This window comes from Patella vulgata, chromosome 1 (genome assembly GCF_932274485.2).
Source record: "Patella vulgata chromosome 1, xgPatVulg1.2, whole genome shotgun sequence".
Taxonomy (NCBI): domain Eukaryota; kingdom Metazoa; phylum Mollusca; class Gastropoda; family Patellidae; genus Patella; species Patella vulgata.
The window spans coordinates 25568566-25591375 of NC_065879.2; the positions used below are offsets into that span (position 1 = coordinate 25568566).

General features: G+C 35.3%; 1 protein-coding gene across 1 annotated transcript in view; it reads right to left on the reverse strand.

Annotated features, from left to right (window-relative positions):
- Positions 1-22810, reverse strand: part of LOC126808830 (sideroflexin-2) — a 71468-nt gene that overhangs the window by 32403 nt on the left and 16255 nt on the right. The gene's annotated exons all lie outside the window — the stretch shown is intronic.

Genomic DNA, 22810 nt, shown 5'->3' on the forward strand with positions numbered 1-22810 from the left:
TAGTCAAAAGATTCATAATCCGATAACGCGCGGCAAGGCAGGGTCGCTACTCATTGTAAGGTTTGCACAACAATTAATTATATACCAAAAACTAAGTCAAATTTGTAGTAAAAATTCAAAAAATCATTCAACAGAGAAATTTGTTTCCATGGAAACACAAAAACTATTAAATCTGAGAAATTTCTAATTAGCAAAAGACACAACTACTATCACAGGTTAATGTATAAAAGGTTTCATGAATATATCTTGAAAAATTTATGAGATATACTCTGGAAACAAAATGTACACGAAACACCAAGTCAAATTTGTATGCACGGAATCAACAAAAATATAAATCCAAGAAATTCCTAAATAGCAAAAGGCACAACGAATGTAACAGGTTGATGTGTGTGTGCAAAGTTTCAAAAGGATATCTTGAACGATCTATGAAATATGCTCCGGAAACGAAATCGGGAAGGACGGACGGGACTTACTTCAATACCCTTCCCTAACTTCGTTCTGCGCGGGATAAAAATTACTTTCTCGACCAATACCGGGATCCAGCCCTGACCGTGCCCATTATCCCACTGAACCACTGTGGCTCCCCATATTCATTATCTATAATTTCACCAATAGCAGGAAGAATTATTCGAGTGTGATTTATCTTTGAAAATCACAAGCTTGAAAATGATCACAAACCCCCCCACCCCTCTCCCAATAGTCCTACATATCTAGATAAAAATCCAGTAGACCAGGGAACAGATTGTTGGCTAGCTGCAATATTGTACCCGTGTCCTGTCTTGTGCGAGGCTACAACTGATACATAATTCGAGGCTTTGCGCAAGTAAAATTGGGTTGCAAACTTTTCAACACATGTCATTACAGTCTGCATGTAAAATAAGTAATTATGTTACAAAATAGTGAAGTGTGGAACACTGAAATCTTAATCCAAACACTTTTTTCTGTATTTTCGAGGGGATGTGAAATCACAAACGTGTTCTAATTCTAGTTCGGCGGTCATTTTAAAATGGACAGAAATTTCGCGTGGCGATTTTGTGACCCACTTAATAGATCCAACCATCCTTCAATAAGAGCTGACCACATTCCATTTGTACCATAACTACCGTGAAGCTATTCAACATCAAAGGCATGACTTTACCAATTAAAGCAGCAGTCCAGAGTTGCGGGACTTTGGGTAACTAAGTGTATCAAGTATAGAAAACTCGGCGGAAATAATGTCTAACCACTTTCGTATCGCTTACAACCAAGTCCGCCACCCACTTACACGGTACTCAAGTAACAGGATGTATATATCATGAACTTATTAGGTGGTGTGGGGCAGTGCCGGACTGGTGGGCCAAAGGCCCACCTGTCAGGTCATTGACCAAGGCCCACACATACGCACCAAAGGTGCGTCACGAGCGCGCCAAAGGCACGCGAGCGTGCGAGGTGGGTCTGGGGGAAATTTTTGAAAATTGATAACCGCAAACCCATTTTCCAAGCATTTCAGACCAAAGCAGAAGAAGGCAAATTTTTGATTTCCTGATACAGTTAGATAACAGAATAACCTAAGAGCACTATCATTAGATGAATTTGAGAATTCTCTTCAGTGTCAAAAACAAAAACCTTTTATTGTCCGTGATGAAAATAACGCAAATTATAATATACATATATACAGTTCTGTTGACGCACATCACAGAATATAGCGAGAATCTTCGAACTCACAGAAGTAAACGAATATCATCATAAGCTCATGAACCTCACGTACTTATGATGATATTTGTTTACTTCTGTGATGATAACTGATAATAGTTCTCTAAAAAAGTAACAAATTATTTCTTTAGCTTCAAGGATAGCCAAAGTAATCTTCAGGTCTTTTAGATGATGGCACTAGTCAACTGTAATTTTATAATGTTGTGACAAGCAGAACAGACAACCTGTACTCTCTGTAATATTCTTTATTACTATATTATTGACAGGAAAATGTTAAATGAATCCCTCATTTGACAATTCAATCGATAATGAAATTATGCATATAATATTTTTATTGTGATGCCCGAAAATGACTCCGAAGCAGGAAGAAACTTTTAAATTCAAATTCTCCCCTCTCCTTTCTATCTCTTTTCTTTTTTTCTTTCTCTTTTTTTATTTTTTCTTTATAGGCTTAGGCCCGCTTTTTTTTAATGTGTGTGGGTCTGGGAGCGCATGATTGTTATCGTGCCTCGCCGTGTTTTCGACTCAATGCTGATTGACAATCATGTTCCTGAAGCAGCAACTGTGATACTAAGACAATCAAATCAACTATAGCGACCTCTACGGAGACCTAGACATTGAATGATTTTTGAACTTTGAAACTCAATTATCGCACACATTTTAGCTGGAAATTAGTGCCGGAATATGCAGGCTATTGCCTTGATAAGATGTACGGAGTTAAAGCGAGATCAGGACTTCTATTGAAGATGATCGACAATAAGAATATTCCGGCACATGCTTTCGAACACCTCATTAACAAGCTGAAAGTCGCATTTGAAATATGTACCTAGAATCTGTGTACCCACAAAGGGTTTTGCTGTTTCTAAATTTATATCTTTGAGATGTGTAGAACCAGAATCTGCCTGGTGCCATATGGGCCCGGAAGGTTTTTCAGAATATGCAAAACTGACTAAAGCTTAGTGAATATGTGCAGGATAACATATACAATCATATTGGTGTCTATACCCATGTTTATATGGTCTGAGAACCCAATAAGAGTATTACAGATGAGGTCTTGTACTCTTGTATACTGAATATGAAAATTAGGTGCCGTCAATAAGTAATTTCTGTTTTGCCAAATAGGAAATGAATTGGGGTTTAATGTCCTACTGTTCTGCTCCGAACTGGGCTAATGAAGACGGACATACGCCATACAGTGTTCTATGAGTGAAATTTTGCCTGGACAGCGGCACTAATATAGTATATGGGATAATTAGTGTCTATCGTGGGCAACCAGGATCTCTTCGCCTATTAAATGTATTTCTGACATTATGATTGTCCTATGATTGATATTATAATTGACAACTATGCTATTTGCAATCTGATTTTTGATAGGGTCCCCCCTTTGTTGCTGGCGAGTTCACACGATTCTACAAAGTGAACAAGCACAATAACCGGAAAGAGTTGGCATTGGGGTTTAACTGGGTCATCTTGTGACTAACATTCTGTGTCTTTTTATTTTAATAATTTGTAGGTGCAAAAGTCTCTTTAGAAGTGGGAAAGAATAGTCGGGTGATAACTTTCGATGAAAATGATCAAGTCCAATAACACCAGAAGTCATTATCAGAAGTCGCTAAAATTTAAAAGCCTTCTTCACAAATGTTAAGAAGCTCATCTATTTGATTTATTAATAAATTTATTCTTTATGGTCGGCAGCCCATTGGCAAAAATTGAAATATACAATTTTAAAAAATCAACAAGTCATTCATCCAAATCAAAAATATCTATTTTATTTTTTTTTTAAAAGAAAAAAAAAAACCTGGCAATTGTTTTTTTGTCTTAAAAAATTAACAATAAATTGAAATATATTAAATTATAAAATAAAAAAAAGCTTAAAGCAAATCGGAACATATTAGGCTAAAAAAATAATTATCTTTTCGTGATAAAAATTCAAATTATTAGATTTTAAATCAGAAAAGGGTTTAAAAAAAACCCTAGTTTTAAATGAAATGAAATGGGGTTTAACGTCCTACTGTTCTGCTCCTAAACTGGGCTAATGAAGACGGGCCTACGCCATACAGTGTGCTATGAGGGAAATTTTGCCCGGGCAGAGGCGCTACGGCCTACTCTTATATCGAATTCCAGCTTTCAAGGTATCTTTTACGTGCATGCCAATGTGTACACGGGACCTTGGTTTTTCGTCCCATCTGAACGACTATACAGCTGTCCTTGTCAGGCCCTATGTCCTGCATCACTGACAAGGGGAAACCACGCTGGAAAATCTGGATGAACTTTCTCGGCCAATGCAGGGATCGAACACCCGACTTCCAGGCTAGCGAGCCAGCGTCTTACCCACTTAGCCACGTGATTCCCCCCCCCCCCCCCTAGTTTTAAAATTTAAAAAGTAAATTGTAAAATGTAAAACAATAGAATGACCTGGGTATTGGATTTACACAATGAAAAAAAAATTATGTAAATAACAAGGGTAAAAATAGAAACTTAGTTCCGATTGCACTTGTATAAAATATATCATAAATAACCGATTCACTTTGCACACATAACTCTAACTTAATTGATATTTTTTATAAAGTTGATTTTACTGTGTCCTTCCTGCAATCACCTCCAATCAACGTATATGCATGTATACATCCAGTGTTGTACAGAGGCTATCTCAACTTTTGTGAGATGTGATCGTAGCACATAAAAAGGAGTAGGTGGTGGTTTAACGCCTGCGTCCACACTCTGCTTCCACACAATAGTGATATCACATACAAAGCACGCAAACATTTGTATCTGCGGTTTATATGACACTGGTTGGTTTTATTTGCTATTTAGAAGTGTCCACCCATCTATCCACAAACGCCAACCAGCTATACTAGGAGTAGGATAGCAATTGCTACTTTTCAACGAGTCTTCCCTTATCAGTGGTGAATGATTTGGCACTGTGTAAGGAACAGTTTGGTTTGGTTTGTTGGCTATTTAGATCAGTTTATCTACCCACAAACGTCAACCACGTCGTAGCTGTAGCTATCTATGTATTCCTTAGGATAGATTCTTGCCGATTCTTCATGAATAGCACTTGTTAACCCCTTTCCCATACAAAGCTTTAAATACGGACAATTAGGGAAGAACTTGGCATGCTCAATCCATGGATCATCATCAGACTGCCAGAACTTTACGATACCTTTACACGCAAAACACTGCACACGGTCACCAATTCCTGTATAATAGAAACCAGCCCTAGCTAATTCCTGTGGTGTTTGGTTTCTACATGACCAGTTCATGAAGCTGTTCAATCGGTTGTGTTCTTTTGTATAGTCAGTATATACATTTTGTCTAGTTGCTTGCGGAGTACAACAAGGCTTGTCCACGGGATGAAGATATGTGTGCTTTGAATTTGTTTCAACAGTTCTTTGTTGTGTTTCTGGGGATCTATGAAAGCTTGGTGGGTTATAGGCAGGTGCTGAGTTGATAGTAGGTGATCTGTATCCTGGGGTATTATTTACCATTGGAGAAGCGCCTTTGTGAATTGGTCTCATGCTTTCTTTTACGAACAAACAATTTGGGTAGTTTCTTCGATGTTCTTCCATGGGATTGTCTGTAGGTCCCCAGTTTGACAACTCTCCGTCACAAAATGAACAGATAACCTTATCTCGCTCGCCACTGTAGTAGAAACCGGCTTGAACAAATTCATATGGTGTTGCCGAGTGACTTAATGGCCAATATTGAAAGGTTTTTAGTCTTTCTTTCTCGGATACGAAACTCCTAGTCTTTTGCATCGGCATTGCTAGATATTTGCTTTCCGAGTTCTTCTGTGCGTTTTCTATATAGCAAAACTTAATTCCTGAAAAATATTAATACGTCCTTATTTTAGTCTAGTTATTATTTGAACAATCAAAAATCATGAATTGAACAATGAAATAAATGGGGTTGCACAGGAAAAGAAGGCGTGGCCACGGTGACCGAGATGAAGCGTGCTGACCCAGAAACTTTCCCGCAGCCCGACTAAAAATAAAATACAGCATCAACGGCTAATCCCGTATAAATAGTAATAACTTACTACTAGTGGTGATAGATGTAAGACCCACACTTTAAAATAAAATAAAATAATCTAATCGACTTACCTTTATTGAATTCCGAATATGCAGTTAAATATCACAAATTGTAATATCGTTATTCAAATCGTATACTTTCAACATTCAATTGTGTCATGATCACCAGGTTCGCCGGTTATATTTATATAAAATGACTGATCACGTGATTCAATACAAATTTCCATAGCCTTGAACTTATAGCCTTCTAGACAAATCAAAAGTATTCCACTGCATTATATATTTTCCAAAACTATTCTCGAACAGTATCGAAACTTCGGCCAGTGTATTTTTGTTTATAATCTTCGGAAAAAGTGTTTAAGTTATCAGATTAAAACTAGCAGAAATCCATGTCTGTGGATTACTGCCTAGACCAGACAGTGATGATATGCACAAAAGAGTTCTAAAAGCTAATAGAATGCTAAAAGTCTTGTGTAAAGATTTTGATAATGTCAAATTTCATTGCCTCTTTTCGGTTGTCAGTGACTGGAATGGTTGTTTTTCATCCAATTTTTATCATGATCCACTACATTTAAACAACTTAGGTGTAGCTCGTTTGGCTAAATTCATGAAGGGTGTACTTAGCATTCCATGGTATGCCCTACCTGGGCAACAAGACACCCCAGATAGTAATTCCGGATCAGCAAGACCCGAATGGCATCAAACTCCAATGAAGTACAATAAATGCCCCACTGTAAAAGAGAGAACAGATGATGCTAGCTTACTGAATACACTCCAACCCTTATTAAATCAGATTTCATCTCTCCAATCAGTACTCAATACAGTTTTTACCACTGGTAGACATCAGTTTTCTAATATGTCTGCTTAGACCCGTAAACCAATATCTATATGCATGTTGACAACCTATTGATAGTTTATTTTGCTCATATAATCAAGTTGTTTTGCTCATATAATTAAGTTGTTTTACCAAGTATATATATACATGTAATGTTATTATTATGGTCAATTGGTCATATTATTATGTTAGTTTATTTTGCTCAGTTACATGTAATTAAGTTGTTTTACCAAGTACATATATAATGTTATTATGGCCATATTATCATGCTTTGGTAGTTTTATCACACTGTTTACTTGTATACGGTTTCTAAACTATAGGATAACATTATACACAGGGCATGCCAAATGGTGAGCTGTGTTTCAATTATTATTTCAAACTCAAGTGCCAAATACTGTGTGTATACCTAATATGAACTCTGTCCATTATCTAGCTGTTAGTTGTAGTGATTATGTTATATTGTTTAATTTGTTTTGTTTTATGTTCCTGGCTTTTCTTGTCAGTGTTGTGGGATGGTGTAGACCCCATGTAAATTGACTTGATAATTACACCAGGGTGATCCTGGCACGTATTTATGTTACGGTTAGATGGTTGTAGGGTCAAATATCCTTCTTTATCTCTTTTTACCCCAATGTCATGATATTAAAGAATATTAAGATATCCACATGGAATGTGCATGGACTTAATGACACATATCTGGTTTAAGTAAACTGGATGACCAGAATTTTGTACAAGAATATATACACAAATTTGATATAGTATTATAGAAACATGGACTAATAAGGATAGTAAGCTTTGTTTTAAAAATTATCAATATATCCATTCCTTTAGGAAGAAAAATAGACGTGGAGGTTTAGTGGTTTACTTTAAAAATTGCATAAGTAAAGGCATAGAACATTTAAAATCAGGTAGTGAGGATATTATTTGAATTAAACTAAAAAAGGAATTTTTTAACTTAAAAAATGACATATTTGTTTCTTTTGTTTACTGTTTACCTATCACATCTTCATTATATGCAGAAGGTAGCAAACATGATACTATTGAAACACTAAAATCTGAAATTACCAAGTTTAGTCTAAATGGTGATATTATAATTAGTGGTGATTTTAATTCAAGAACAGGAGAGTGTGCTGATTATGTTATGAATGACAGTTTAGCACCACATCTACCCATGTGTGATGGTTATACTGTTGACAACTGTAGACGTAGGTATAGTAAAGATAAAGTTAGAGTTGATACCCAGGGTAGAAAATTACTTGACATTTGCAAACAGGCTTCTATACGTATATTAAATGGAAGAACTTGTGGCCGGGATTCCTCAGGTGAATTTACTTCTTACCATTATAACGGCAGATCAGTTGTGGATTATACTGTTGTGTCAGAAACTTTATTACATTTAATTTCAACTTTTAGAGTTTGTAATTTGACTTCATACTCGGATCATTGCCAAACTTGGTTTATACTTGATATAAAAATATCCACAGCTCAAATAAAAGGTGATCTTAATAGGAAGGCTTTCAATCCAGTTAAGTTCATCTGGGACAATAATGTAAAGGACCAGATCCAACAAAATTTTGAAAAGTTTAGTGTTTGTAACGTTTCAGAAAGTATAAGTGATACTGATAGTCTTGAAAAGAAAATTAATGAATTGGAAACGGACATTAAAGCAACTTGCAGCCAGTCTTTGAAACCTAGGCTTATTAAAAAGCGGAAAAGAATGACAAAACCATGGTTTCAATCCTCCTGTCTACAAATGAAAAGACGCCTTAGTCAATTTTGTCCTATTTTTCAAAAAAATCATAACGATCCAGTTATACGTCAAACTTACTACAGACTGAAGCGGGCCTACACAAAAATGCTTAAGGAAGAGAAGCGTAACTATAAACAAAAATTGATTAATAAAATCGAAGAATTAAATGAATCGAACCCAAAACAATTCTGGAATATTATTTCTAAACTTGAAGAGTTATCTAAAAGCAAGAATGATGAAAGTTCATTATTTGATACAACTACCTTTAAATCTCACTTTGAAACACTTGGTACACACACTACTGATGATAATACTTTTGATTCCAATTTTATGGATAAAATCCAAAAGGCCTTGCAGGACTTTGAAAGTACAAGCATGGACAATGAAGAGTTAAATTTTCCTTTATCTCTTCTCGAGATTCACACCCATATTTCAAAATTGAAAAGTGGCAAGAGTGAAGGCCTGGACGGGATAAGTAATGAAATTTTAAAAGCTTTAAAATTCCAAATTTCACCGCACTTAATGTACTTATTCAATAATTGTTTACAACTTGGTTACTTTCCCCGGAGATGGGTAGATGGTTTCATTGTCCCAATACCTAAAGTAAAGTCGCCACTTTCAGTAAATGATTTCAGAGGCCTAACAAAAACTAGTTGTATAGGTAAATTACTTATAAGTATTTTGACAAGTAGATTGACTAAATATTTTCAATCGCAGGCAATGCCATCCGATTTTCAATGCGGTTTCCGTAAGAATTACAAAACATCAGACAACATAATTATTCTTAGGTCTCTTGTTGATAAATGTTCTAAACAAAATAAATATTTGTATGCATGTTTTATAGACTTTAATAAAGCATTTGATCACGTATGGAGAGATGGTTTGTTTTACAAACTACAGTCGTTAGGTGTCACTGGACCGCTATACAATTGCCTAAAAAGCATGTTTTTTAATAGTAACCTTCAGGTCAAAGTTGGAAATTTTCTCAGTGATGAATTTAAAAATGATGTTGGGGTCATGCAAGGAAATAATTTAAGTCCCCTACTATTCAATATATTCATAGATAAAATACCTGAACTTCTGATGCAATCTACGGACTTACCAAGTCTAGGTGATAAACCCATACCAGCTCTTTTGTATGCGGATGATATTATTATATTCTCTTTAACACCAAGTGGACTCCAATCATCCCTTGATATTGTTGGCTCATATTGTAAACAATGGAGAATAAAGATTAATATTAAGAAAACACAAATTATGCTTTTTAATAAATCTGGCAAGACATGTTTCCAGAAATTTTATATAAACAATGCCGAACTTGAAAATGTTAGTGAATACAAATATCTAGGTATCACAGTTCAGTCATCCAGTTCTCTTAGTAAAGGCGTTGAGTATTTAATGGATAAATCATTGAAGGCATACTTTAAGATTATAAAAGCTTTTTCTCATATTAATGTTTCACCTCATATATTATTTAAACTGTTTGACTCATTAGTCAAACGTATTACCTTGTATGCATGTGATGCTTGGGGTGATTATATTACCACAAACATTAATAACACCTTAAAAATTGAAAAGCTACATTTAAATTTGTGCAAGAGTATTTTGAAAATTCACAAAAAGGCTACTAACTCAGTTGTTCTTGCTGAACTAGGCAGATTTCCTATCTTTCTAGATGTGAAATATAGAATGGTTAAGACATGGATAGAATCTGAAGTTAAATGTTATAACTCATTAATGTCGCTAGCTATCACAGAGATGAAGACTTCTAATAGTAAATGGCTTAGTCAAATACAAGTTATATTAGAGGAAACAGGAATGGGTGAAATATTTACTGCCGCAAAAAATGAAAATTTTAATACAGAATTCTTTTTACACTTATTTAAAACCCGATTACATGATATATATATCCAGTCCTGGAAACACACTGACCAGAGTAGGACTATCCAGCATCTAAATGGACATATGAAATCAAATTCAAAACATGATTTTTATTATAATATTAAGAATTTGTATAGCATGGAAAATTATTTATGTGCACTGAAAAAAGATGAAAGGGGTGCACTCAGTAAATTTAGACTTAGTGCACATAAACTGGAAGTTGAAAAGGGAAGATACAGTAAACCCTTTACTCCTCGTAATGAGAGACTGTGTAAAAACTGCAACCTTCAATTAGTAGAAGATGAAAAACATTTCTTATTGTATTGTCCATTTTATGATAATTTGAGACAACAATATCTCTCACCCTTCATCAAACCTCATATAACTGATTCAATTCAACTTAATATATTAATGAATAATGAAGAGTGTATAGAAAATGTTGGAAGTTTTGTATTAAATGCCTTTATGAAAAGAGGAATATAAATATATCTTTGTTAATTGATTTGTAACATTAAATATTGCCGATTATTAGATTCGTATGTACCAACCGTCTTGAAAGCTAATGTTAATTCGTAAGATATGTAGATAGATATTGTTATGCATCACAATGTGTAATACTTGTTACACCTACAGCGCCTTCATCAGGCCTGTGGTGAGATCAAAATAGTTTTTCGTTATGAAATTAACAGATTTAAAAAAAACATCTTAAAAAGTTACGGAAAATTATTGAAAACGTATGTTCGTTGGACTTTTTAATTGCTGTCAAATACTGCCATTAGTTATAAAATGTTATTTTCTTAAGCCAAAATAGGGACCATGGCAATTCTTCTTTCAACACCAGTCTTTAAGGTAAACAAAGCATGTGTTTCATAGTGACAATGTTTATCAACTATATATTTACATAAATATTACACGTTTTGGTACCTAAATGCAACTATAATTATTTTCTAATATATTACCCAATGATTTATGTACAACCCCCCCCCCCCCCAAAAAAAAAAACCAATGAATATATATCAGTTATCATTGAAAGTAAAGAATTAAAAGTGTTATGATTTGTAGTCTCGGACAACTAAACCTGGTACATTTTAGACGTCTTGCTAACCAAGACTATGTTGGGAGGTTTTCTACCATACACCATCTTGAAAATTAATGTTATTTTGTAAGACATGTAGATAGATATTGTTATGCTTCACAATGTGAAACGTTTGTTGTAACTTCCATACTCATGCCTGTACATGTAGTTGTGAATAAACTGTTATTATTATTATTATTATTATAAAGAACGATGATAAATGTATGTTGCAACATTCGTATATGAAATGTTTAAGAACAGACATTAAATACCATTTGCTATGTAAGGCCTAATATATACTTTACAAGCATTAGTATACTATTCAAAAAAAGTAGGGGATATTTGATTTTTAAGTGTTATTAAAGTCACCTAATAAAACTGACCAAGAAACAAATGACAAAATGAAATGAAGTTCACATTCATCGATTTATTCCAAATGATCGTTAGACTAAGAAAGGCACAGACTGACCATTATAAGGGTAAAATGATACCCGGGGTCAAACAGCAAAGTTACCACAGCATCACAACCAAGTCAGTAACGGGTAAATCCTCCTCTGTTTGCCAAACAAGCATTGATCCGACGTGGCATACTCCTAATGAGACGTCTAAGGTCATTTTGGTCCAGATTGTCCCATTCCTGTTGCAACGCAGCAGCAAGTTCTTGGACATTGGCAGGACGTTGTTGACGTTGACGTAACCTCTGTCCAAGCATGTCCCAGACATGCTCGATGGGGGAGAGGTCGGGACTCAGTGCTGGCCAAGGTAATGTGGTGATGTTCTGTTGTTGGAGGTAACCTGTAACGATCCTGGCCCTGTGACATCTTGCGTTGTCATCCTGGAAGATGAAACGGCGGCCATGACGTCGTGCGAACGGCACAACATGGACTGCCAAGATGTTGTCCCGGTAGTACTGGCCTGTAACACGCCCTGCAACAACATGTAAAGCCGTTCTTCCAGCAACAGTGATGCCTCCCCACACCATAACAGAACCACCCCCAAATCGATCATGTCTGATGACGTTAACGCCTTGGAAGCGCTCGTTTCGACGACGCCACACCCTCCTACGTCTGTCCAAAAAATCAACAGTGAACCTTGACTCATCTGAAAACATCACATTGCTCCAGCGTCGATTATCCCAGTGTTGACGATCCCTACACCAACGACGTCTTGCCTGAATGTGATGATCTCTCAAACAAGGGATCACGCGAGGACGTCGGGCGCGAAGGTGACCCCTATGCAGTCGATTCCGAATTGTCTGGCCACTCACTCTCACACCAGTGTCTGTTTGAAGACGAGCGCTGATCTGATTTGCTGTGATGACACGATTTCTCAAGGCCAAGGTACGGATAAATCGATCCTGGGCTTGAGTTGTCGCCCTTGGTCGACCTGAGCGTGGTCTGTCCTGTAAAGATTGTGTATCACGGTATCTGGACCATAGCCTGCTTATGACAGACTGAGAAACATTCATCGTCCGCGCCACAACCGCCTGTGTTGTGCCGATCTGTAGCATGCCAAGGGCACGTAACCTTTCATTTTGGGTAAGCCGACGCATATCAAAATTTGTTTTCTGGTCACTAAAACAATTAAACTGATGTTTCCACCCTGGAATTCAATGCCACAATGACTGTAACATTCAAAGTCAGAGTCGTGCAAATCTTGGGTTGGACCCCCATGATGATCCCAAGCATCACCTGCATTCCATGCGGTAGCTATTGGTGCGTTTGGGCGTCACATGTAACTGGAAATGTTTCTTCTGTTAGGTTCTATAGTGACTTTTTTCGTAGTCATTTGCATATTTTAGTATTATGCCCCCAAAATCAAATATCCCCTACTTTTTTTGAATAGTATAATATAATTTAATATACTTTTAGAAACCTCTATAAACCTTATTCTATTTTCTTGATGTTTATTATTGTATTGTACTTTGCATATACTGTATGATTTACCATACTCTGATCGTGTATATACCATGCAGTTGTGTAATAAAGCATTATTATTATTATTATTACTAATTCACCCACAATATCGCAAACAAATTCCGTGCCCTAACCCTCTTGGCGAAATCTGCATTTGGCCTTAATATTTAGACCTGACCATATCCAAGAGAAACACAAAATACTACATTATCTGGTACCTACCTTTACCTTATTACTGATAATAGATGGTTACTGGCTTCATTATCCAAGTTGGTGTAGAAAAGTAAGAAGTTAAATCCGATTTTAGTATAACATTATGAGTACATCAAATCAGATATTATAATGTAACTTTCTTCGTGTACATCAGAATCTAGTTGTGAATAAACTACATGTATTATTATTAATTTATATACACACACGTACCGGTATTTTATAATTTTACAAACCGAAACTATATATTACTATGTGTCATTCCGTATTTTTAGCCATTCATGTACTTAACAGGATCATATGAACTTCCATCTGATACATTTACATGTACATGAATAACATATACGTTGTGGTGAATAAGTGAAACCAATAATAAATAATACTCTGATATTTTTTGCAGTAATTCTTGAATTGTATAAATCCCAAATACACTATATTGCTGGTGTTCGTTGTGGTGAATAAGTTAAGTGAAACCAATAATAATAATTAATAATAACACATATCCTGATATTTTTAGCATTAATTTTTGAATTGTATACACCCAAATAGACTATAAATAGCTGGCGTTTTATTAAATGGATTAAAGTTTTAAAGGGGAAGTATAAAAGATTGTGAAAATACTAAAAAATATCTCATCTCATGAACCTCTAGAGCAAGGGTGTCAAAACTCAATTCGATTCAGGGGCCACACGAACTAGTTTTTTTTACATCAAGTGACCGGAGATGTGGGAGATATACAATTAATATCAAGATAAAGCCAAATGTCCTTGAACTTTACCGAATTCTAACAAGCGGTTGCCATGCAAGATACGCCCACATTTGGCAAGAGATGGACAGAGAACAAGCTCAAAAAAAAGAAGTGATTTTTCGTACAATCAAGGGTCATAATTCAGGAAGTTACAATCCGATATGCATGAATATTGAAAGGAACCAAGATCTTTGGGTTATAAACATGTATTTCAAGTTTCATCGAAATCGGATCAAAATTGTGTCCTGTCTCTAGAGGGCCCAAAACCTTGATATAATATTTGCGTACAAGGTGCAGCCATTTTGTTCGGCAGTTTTGGTCCAATTTGTACAAAATTCAAACTCAACCATCATAAGGGTGTAACAGTGATATATTCAAACGTTTTAAATCGGATAAAAATTGTGACATCTAGAGAGGAACCCCAAGCCAAAAAATTTGATTTTTTTATCATCAGGGGCCATAACCCAGGCAGTTACGGGCTGATATGCATGAATATCGAAATCAGATAAAAATTGTGACATCTAGAGGGACCTCAAGCTAAGAACGCCATAAGAGGCCATAATTCAGGAAGTAACGATCCGATATGCACGAATATCGAAAGCAACCAAGATCTTTGGGTTATAAACATGCATTTCAAGTTTCATCAAAATCGGATTAAAATTGTGACCTCTACAGGGTCCACAACCTTGATATACCATATTTTTACGCTATTTGACTAAGAGGCGTGGCCATTTTGTATGTCAGTTTTGGTTCGATTTTTACGAAATTTGAACTCAACCATCCTTAGGGTATAACGGTGATCTATTCAAAAGTTTTTTAAATCAGATAAGAAGTATGGCCGCTATAGGGTCCACAAGCTAAAAACGCGATTTTTCATACAATCAGGGGCCATAATTCAGGAAGTTACGATTCGATATGCACGAATATCGACAAGAACCGAGATCTTTGGGTTATAAACTTAAATTTCAAGTTCCATCAAAATCAGAAGAAAATTGTGACCTCTAAAGGATCCACAACCTTGATATACCATATTTTTACGCTATTTGAGAACGAGGGGCGGCCATTTTGTCAGTCAGTTTTGGTCCGATTTTCACGAAATTCGAACTCAACCAACCTTAGGGTGTAACGGTGATATACTAACACGGTTTTTTAAATCTGATAAAAATTGTGACCTCTATAGGGTCCACAGTCAGTTTTGGGCCGATGTTCACGAAAATCGAACTCAACCACCCTTAGGGTATAACGGTTTTTTTTTTAAATCGGATAAAAATTATGACCTCTATAGGGTCCACAAGCTAAAAACGCAATTTCTCGTACAATCAGGGGGCTATAATTCAGTAAGTTACGGTCCGATATGCGCGAATATCGAAAGGGACTAAGATCTTTGGGTTATAAACTTACATTTCAAGTTTCAACAAAATCGGATAAAAATTGTGACCTCTATAGGGTCCACAACCTTGATATACCATATTTTTACGCTATTTGAGAACGATGGGCGACCATTTTGTCAGTCAGCTTTGGTCCGATTTTCACGAAATTCGAACTCAACCAACCTTAGGGTGTAACGGTGATATACTAACACGTTTTTTTAAATCTGATAAAAATTGTGACCTCTATAGGGTCCACAATCTAAAAACACAATTTTTCGTACAATCAGGGGCCATAATTCAGGAAGTTATGATCCGATATGCGCGAATATCGAAGGAACTGAGATCTTTGGGTTATAAAGATATATTTCAAGTTTAAACCAAATCGGATAAAACTTGTGACCTCTACAGTGTTCACAAGCTAAAAACGTGATTTTTCGTACAATCAAGGGCCATAATCAATGAAGTTACAGTCCGATACATGCCAATATCGAAAGGAACCGAGATCTTAGGGTGATAAACCTATATTTCAAGTTTCATTGAAATCGGATAAAAATTGTGACCTCTAGAGTGTTCACAAACAATTGTGGACGGATGGGCGGACAGGGGCGACGACAATATACGTCCACATGAAAATGGGGGCGTATAAAAACAAAGCCGAACATCCTTGACACAGGTATTTGTTTTAGACTGGTTATCAAGAATTGCCAAGATATGTATGGTTTAATGGTCGAGAGCGAGACATTAAGTAATATATTGATACTGCACCAGGCGTTAGCCGAGTGTTGTTTCAATATATTATGCAATGTCTTTAGCTCGAGACCATTAAACAACTTAAAACACAGACACTATCCCGCACGTGCTTTTCAATGAAATATGTCACGCGAAACCAATATTTCATCTAGTATAGAAAATGAAAGATTGGTAAGTTACATTATTGGAAATAATGGTAGGCCAATATCAAAGGAAGACGTCACATCTGTTTTTTAAAGCCTAATATTGAACACACCGTTCTCTTGTATTATCTATTCAGAGTTGTACTGAAACTGGAAAACATTAATAAGTGATTTCCGTCGCTAGTTTTATCAACATGTCAGTTTGTTGAATTTTTTTCCACGGGCCACATTTAAAGCCTTGGCGGGCCACATCTGCTCTGGGGCGTCCAGGACGGTGACGTAGAGCTGAACGATATTTCGATATAAAACCGTCAGAAATACCGTCTTCAGAAAAATATCGAAAAACCGAACATACCGAGGTTTTGATTTTTGTGGTTGATATTTAACATAAATATTTAAAAAAAAAAAAACTATTTTTTTCCTTATGTTATTTACGATATTTTATTGCTTAATGATGAATACATACTGTTATAAACACCCGAGTGTTCGACGAAGTTTGCAAAACCCACTAAAGAGCTTCGTCTTCATCACGTGACTTCTCGTTCACTTTATTCACCGGGCCGATACCGTAAGAATTATATGCCAACTACCGGTAGATTTATTATCATACCCAGCGAAGTGGCATGGCGGTCTGTGACCCGAAAAGTTTAATTTAGTATTCTTGTATTGTAAAATGCATTTTCAAGATGGCATACGCTTGAATGAGAAAACATGAATTTGCAAGGGTAAATGAATAGCAATCAATCGTATGTAAATAAAATATCATAATTAATGTATTGGAATTCAAATTTGTAACAAATAACAACACATGGACCAACATCAAAACATGTTTTCTCTAACATCTTCCCTTGCCGAGAAATAACCAATTTGGTCGGGATCACATTTTAAAATAGATAGAATGAATCAATATATAGATATCAAAACATTTTTTCTCTAACATCTTCCCTAGTCGTGAAATAACCAACTTGGTCGGGATCACATTTTAACTTTCTTCGCATGTTATTATGGTTTTATAAAGGGTTAATTCTGTTCAATTTAAAGATTTTGTTGATGGCATCGTGTTAAGTCTTCCTTCGTTTGCTGTAGTTTTTTAATGGCATATTATGTAACAGATTGTATCAAGTGTATAAATGAAACTGATATTGCTGAAATTATTTGGCTAATTCTGCGTACATTTCACGTGTGCACTTCTCACGTGGAAATCTGTTTAACGGTTCTATTGGAACGGGTAGTGACGGTAGTCATGGTGGCTATGTGAGTAAGGCGATGGCTTGCTAGCCCGGAGGTTGCAGGTTCGCTCACCATGTTGGCCAAGAAAGCTCATCGGGATTTTCAGGCGTGGTTTTCCCTTGTCAGTGGTGTAGGATCGAGGATCCGACAAGGACAGTTGTCTGGTTGTTCAGATGGTAAGAAAAACCGAGGTCTTATGTACACATGGGCGTGCACGTAAACGATCCCTTGGCAGTTATAATTCGATATAAGAGTAGATCGTGACGCAGCTGCTGTCCTATGGGGCGCCGTTTGTAAAATAATTATTTAATTTTTTTTATAGCAAAAAACATTAGATTTAACTCCGAATATATATATTTAGATAAATATTAGAACAAAAATGGCATATATGTAAATATCAAAAAATATTGTATCTAAAAGTCGAGTTTTTGGTCTATGAAAAACTTTAAATGTTATATCTTGATTTCACATCGCTTAGCTAAATATGCTGTTTTTCGTAGGTATAAATGCTAAATACTAAATCACTGAAAAATCTAAAGTTAAATATTTAGCTAAATATATAAACATTTAGCTAAATATATAAACATTTAGTTAAATATATGAACAGTTAACTAAATATATAAATATCATGCTAAATATATATGTTTAGCTAAATGTATAAATATTTAACTAAATATATATTTGTGGTCCCGCCAATATTTCTATTATCGTAAGCGACACAAAAAACTGCGCATAAAATGATGACGTGTACCCGACACGTGAGCCTTGGCACAATAGGCCTACTAGCAATTAGAAATGGAAGCTGACCACGAACCCGAATCACATGCTCTAATAGTAATAAGTAGGCCTACATCATGGATACTGACTGTGTCACTGTCAGTGTGTACTCGTTTTCCTTAGCCTGGCATCAGCCTAGTAGAGACAAGCACACGGCGCGTGACGACAATGAATCAGATAACCCGTAATATATATGTCGTGAACTTACCATATTTATGAGTGATCGATGTCTAACGTTACATATATGTAGGCATTATTAACGAATTGCAGGTGTAAGAACTAAGCTGAGCGTTCAGGTACCAGATAGTACTGTGTTGTGCAGTCAATGGAAAGTTGTACACTACGTCATTGTTTAGTGTGAAGTCGCTTACAACAATAATTATTTTACAAACGGCGTGGTACGGTTGCGCTTTGTAAATTTAACTATATGTTTAGCTAAATATATAATTATTTAGCTAAATATATAATTGTTTAGTTAAATATATAAATATTTAGCTAAATATATATTATTTAGCTAAATATATTTTATTTAGCTAAATATATAAATGTTTAACTAAATATATAAATGTTTAACTAAATATTTTAACATTTAACTAAATATATATTTAGCTAAATGTTTAAACATTTAACTAAATATTTAGCTAAATATTTATATATCGTCAAATCTCTTGTTTTGGTCTTAATATTCAATGCTAAATGTTAAATATGAAAATAGAGACAAATCAAGAAATATTTATATACATTATGTTTAATATTGAGTTTTTGTTGTATTTTTAGTTAATTTATTAAAAATTTGCACAAAAGTCGAGATTTAACTTTATATATCAATTTAAATTAAATCTAGTGTTTTTTGCTATATAAAAAGCTAAATAATTAATTTACAAACGGCGCCCCATACTGTCCGGGCACATTTTCCCTCATAGCACACTGTATGGCGTATGCCCGTCTTTAATAGCCCAATCGGAGCAGGACAGTAGGACGTTAAACCCCATTTCATGTCACGGGTGGTGACGTCAGTTCAAGGGTAACGATATGCACCGGTGTAACCCGTCATCACTGCATTGCAATTCTATTTTTAACCTGTTATAGTTCACCTGTTATTTAAAGAATAGTCTAGAAAGCCAGAACAACAAATTAAATAGGGCAGTTGACCTAGATAGTGTATGAATTGTATTTGACCCACTTAAATTTGCACATTATGTAACTAACCCTTTTATGTTAACGCTTGAATAATTAAGTGGATACTGTTATAGTTGTGGTCAAGTGTGTTCGTTGTCTCGTGCAAATGTTTTGAGCAATGAGAGAGAGTATTTTCAAATAACCTTTTCTGTCAAAATAATTATTTGAGTCATTTTATATTAATGAATACAGGCAAACATTCTCCCCAATTATGTTTGGCTATAACATACTAATTTAAAATGAAATGGTGCGTTCTAACATTTCACTTTCAGCACCAACCGGAATAATGAATACGGACAAGTATCATCATGCACGGAGTGTGCTGTGGAAAATTCCGAGCTTTCCAACTGGGTCAGCACGCTCGATGTAACACGGCGGGACCTGAGCCACCGTGCCCCCACCTCCTTCTAGATAAACACGAGTGAATGATTTTTGATTGTTTAAATACATACATAACTAGACTTAAAGGCACGTAATTTATATTTTTCGGGAATTAACGAAACACTAAATGAAGAAAATCCATTCTGCTTTAGAAGCATTAAAAAACGCACATAAGAACTCAATCTAGCAATGCCTCTGCGACAGATTAGAAGTTTCGTATCCGAGAAAGAAAGACTAAAAACCTTTCAATATTGGCAATTAAGTCACTCGGCAACACCATAGATAAGATAAGATAAGATGTTTATTACATCAAAACGTCCATTATGGACAGCATGCATACATATTTAGACATAGTCATATACATTTAATAATATACATATTACATAAACACATACATTCATACAAACAGTACATCTAAGGGGTTTCAGTTACATGTATTTCCACCAAATTTGATTTCGCTTTCTTATCAAAAGCCAAACACATATAAAGCCACTGTCTTGGCCATCGATTAAAAGCAATTAAGAAAATTGTAGGAAATCTCAGGATTTACGTACTGAGAAGGCTGGGTATAAATGGGCTTTACGTATTTTTTCATACGTGCTACATTTTAGCAAAAAACATGTTGCTCGTTCTCGAGATTGCCATTTGATTGAGACTTAACTGGTGTATTTCTGGAGTAAAGATAGGTTGCCAGGCAACGAAACATACGCCCACAGCAGCTAAATCGTCCGGGCAGTCAACAAGAGTTGTCGCATATTTTTACTTTTTTCGGTAATGAAACATTTATAATACACTAAAATCTGATTAAGAGCAACAACTGAGAAAACCATTAGAATTTTTTTGGTTTTTATAAAGTTCTACCCCATGCTAACGTTTTGTATACAAAACTTTTAATTTCATGGATTTAGCTGTTCCAAGTCATAAAAATTCATTGAAAATCAATATACTTGTTCCTCTCAAGATCTTAAACTTTTGCAAAGTGATCAAGGGCCATTGGCAGAAATCGTTGAAAATCAATAGGATTCTTCGTCTCATGATCCTAAACACTGTGTATAAATTTAAGGTCAATCGGATATTAACTTTGGCCTCTAGAGCATCCACAAGATTTTTCAAAGTGATTAAGGGCCATAACTCTGGCAGTAATTATTGCAAATCGGTGAAAATCAATAGGATTCTTCATCTCATGACATTAAACACTGTGTATAAATTTAAAGTCAATCGGATATTAACTTTGGCCTTTAGAGCGTCCACAAGATTTTTCAAAGTGATCAAGGGCCATAACTCTGGCATTAATTATCGTAAATCGCTGAAAACCAATAGGCTTCTTCGTCTCATAACCTTAAACACTGTGTATAAATTTAAAGTCAATCGGATATTAACTTTGGCCTCTAGAGCGTCCACAAGATTTTTCAAAGTGATCAAGGGCCATAACTCTGGCAGTAATTACCGGAAATTGCTAAAAGTCAATAGGCTTCTTCGTTTCATGACCTTAAACACTGTGTATGAATTTAAAGTCAATCGGATATTAACTTTGGCCTCTAGAGCGCCCACAAGATTTTTTTAAGTGATCAAGGGCCATAACTCTGGTAGTAATTATCGGAAATCGCTGAAAGTCAATAGGCTTCTTCGTCTCATGACCTTAAACACTGTGTATGAATTTAAAGTCAATCTGATATTAACATTGGCCTCTAGAGCGTCCACAAGATTTTTTGAAGTGATCAAGGGCCATAACTCTGGTAGTAATTATCGGATATCGCTGAAAATCAATAGGATTCTTCGTCTCATGACCTTAAACACTGTGTATGAATTTAAAGTCAATCGGATATTAACTTTAGCCTCTAGAGCGTCCACAAGCAATTGTGGACGCCGGACCGACGGACGGACGGGGGCGACGACAATATACGACCACATTTAAATGTGGGCGTATAAAAACGGAAAGGATTGAATGTAAATCAGTTTATATACATTCATATTACATTATTATATGTGTTGCACCCCATTTGTGTCAATTTCTACGTTCCAAATATTAGCGATTTTTTTGTATCGGCCCCTATCTATTTATAAGTGAGTCTAAGTGTGGTCATAGCTTTCTTATGATCTCTATTTTTAACCGAATATAAATAGTCTGGAGAGTTCCTAACAGTAGGTTTAGAACTGAAATATGTACGTATTACTCGAGTTGGAGGATATGTGGAAGAAGGAGTTAAATTTTGATTCGAGGGATTTCTTTATACAGTCTTAAGACCAACTAGAAATCAGCCAGATTTCTTCAAGTTTGGGAATGTGACCTCAAAGATTTGCTGAAGAGAATCCTGTCATCAACCTCTCAAAGACAATAAATTGTAGCCCAATTATTATCTATTCAGACGGTGTATTGTATAAGTGTCATATTACACTGCTCTATATTTAGAATGTAAAACTAAAGCTAGATGGGTTTGGAATCAGATTCTATGAAATTTGAATAAGAGAATAAGAAAAACTAATCAAATTAAACACAGAAATAAACAAATTTAATAACAATTTAATAAAATTTTAAAAAATTGATTCAAATATTACATAATGTAATAATAAGCTTATTAATTTGATGTAATATCTACAGCAGCTTGTCTAAGCCAGGGTATAAAATATCTTACATTATTTTACTCATATACTTTGATATTGACCAATTTGATGTTAACCAATTAAATGATTTTGGAACTTTTTCTTGGGGAGATAAATATTCATAAGTAAAACAAGGGTTGTTGAGCACATTACGATTGTATAACTCTTGCCAATTATATATTGATTTCTATAGAAAGGGGTCAATATTGAAATATTAATGGCCTATTGATCCATCGTACAA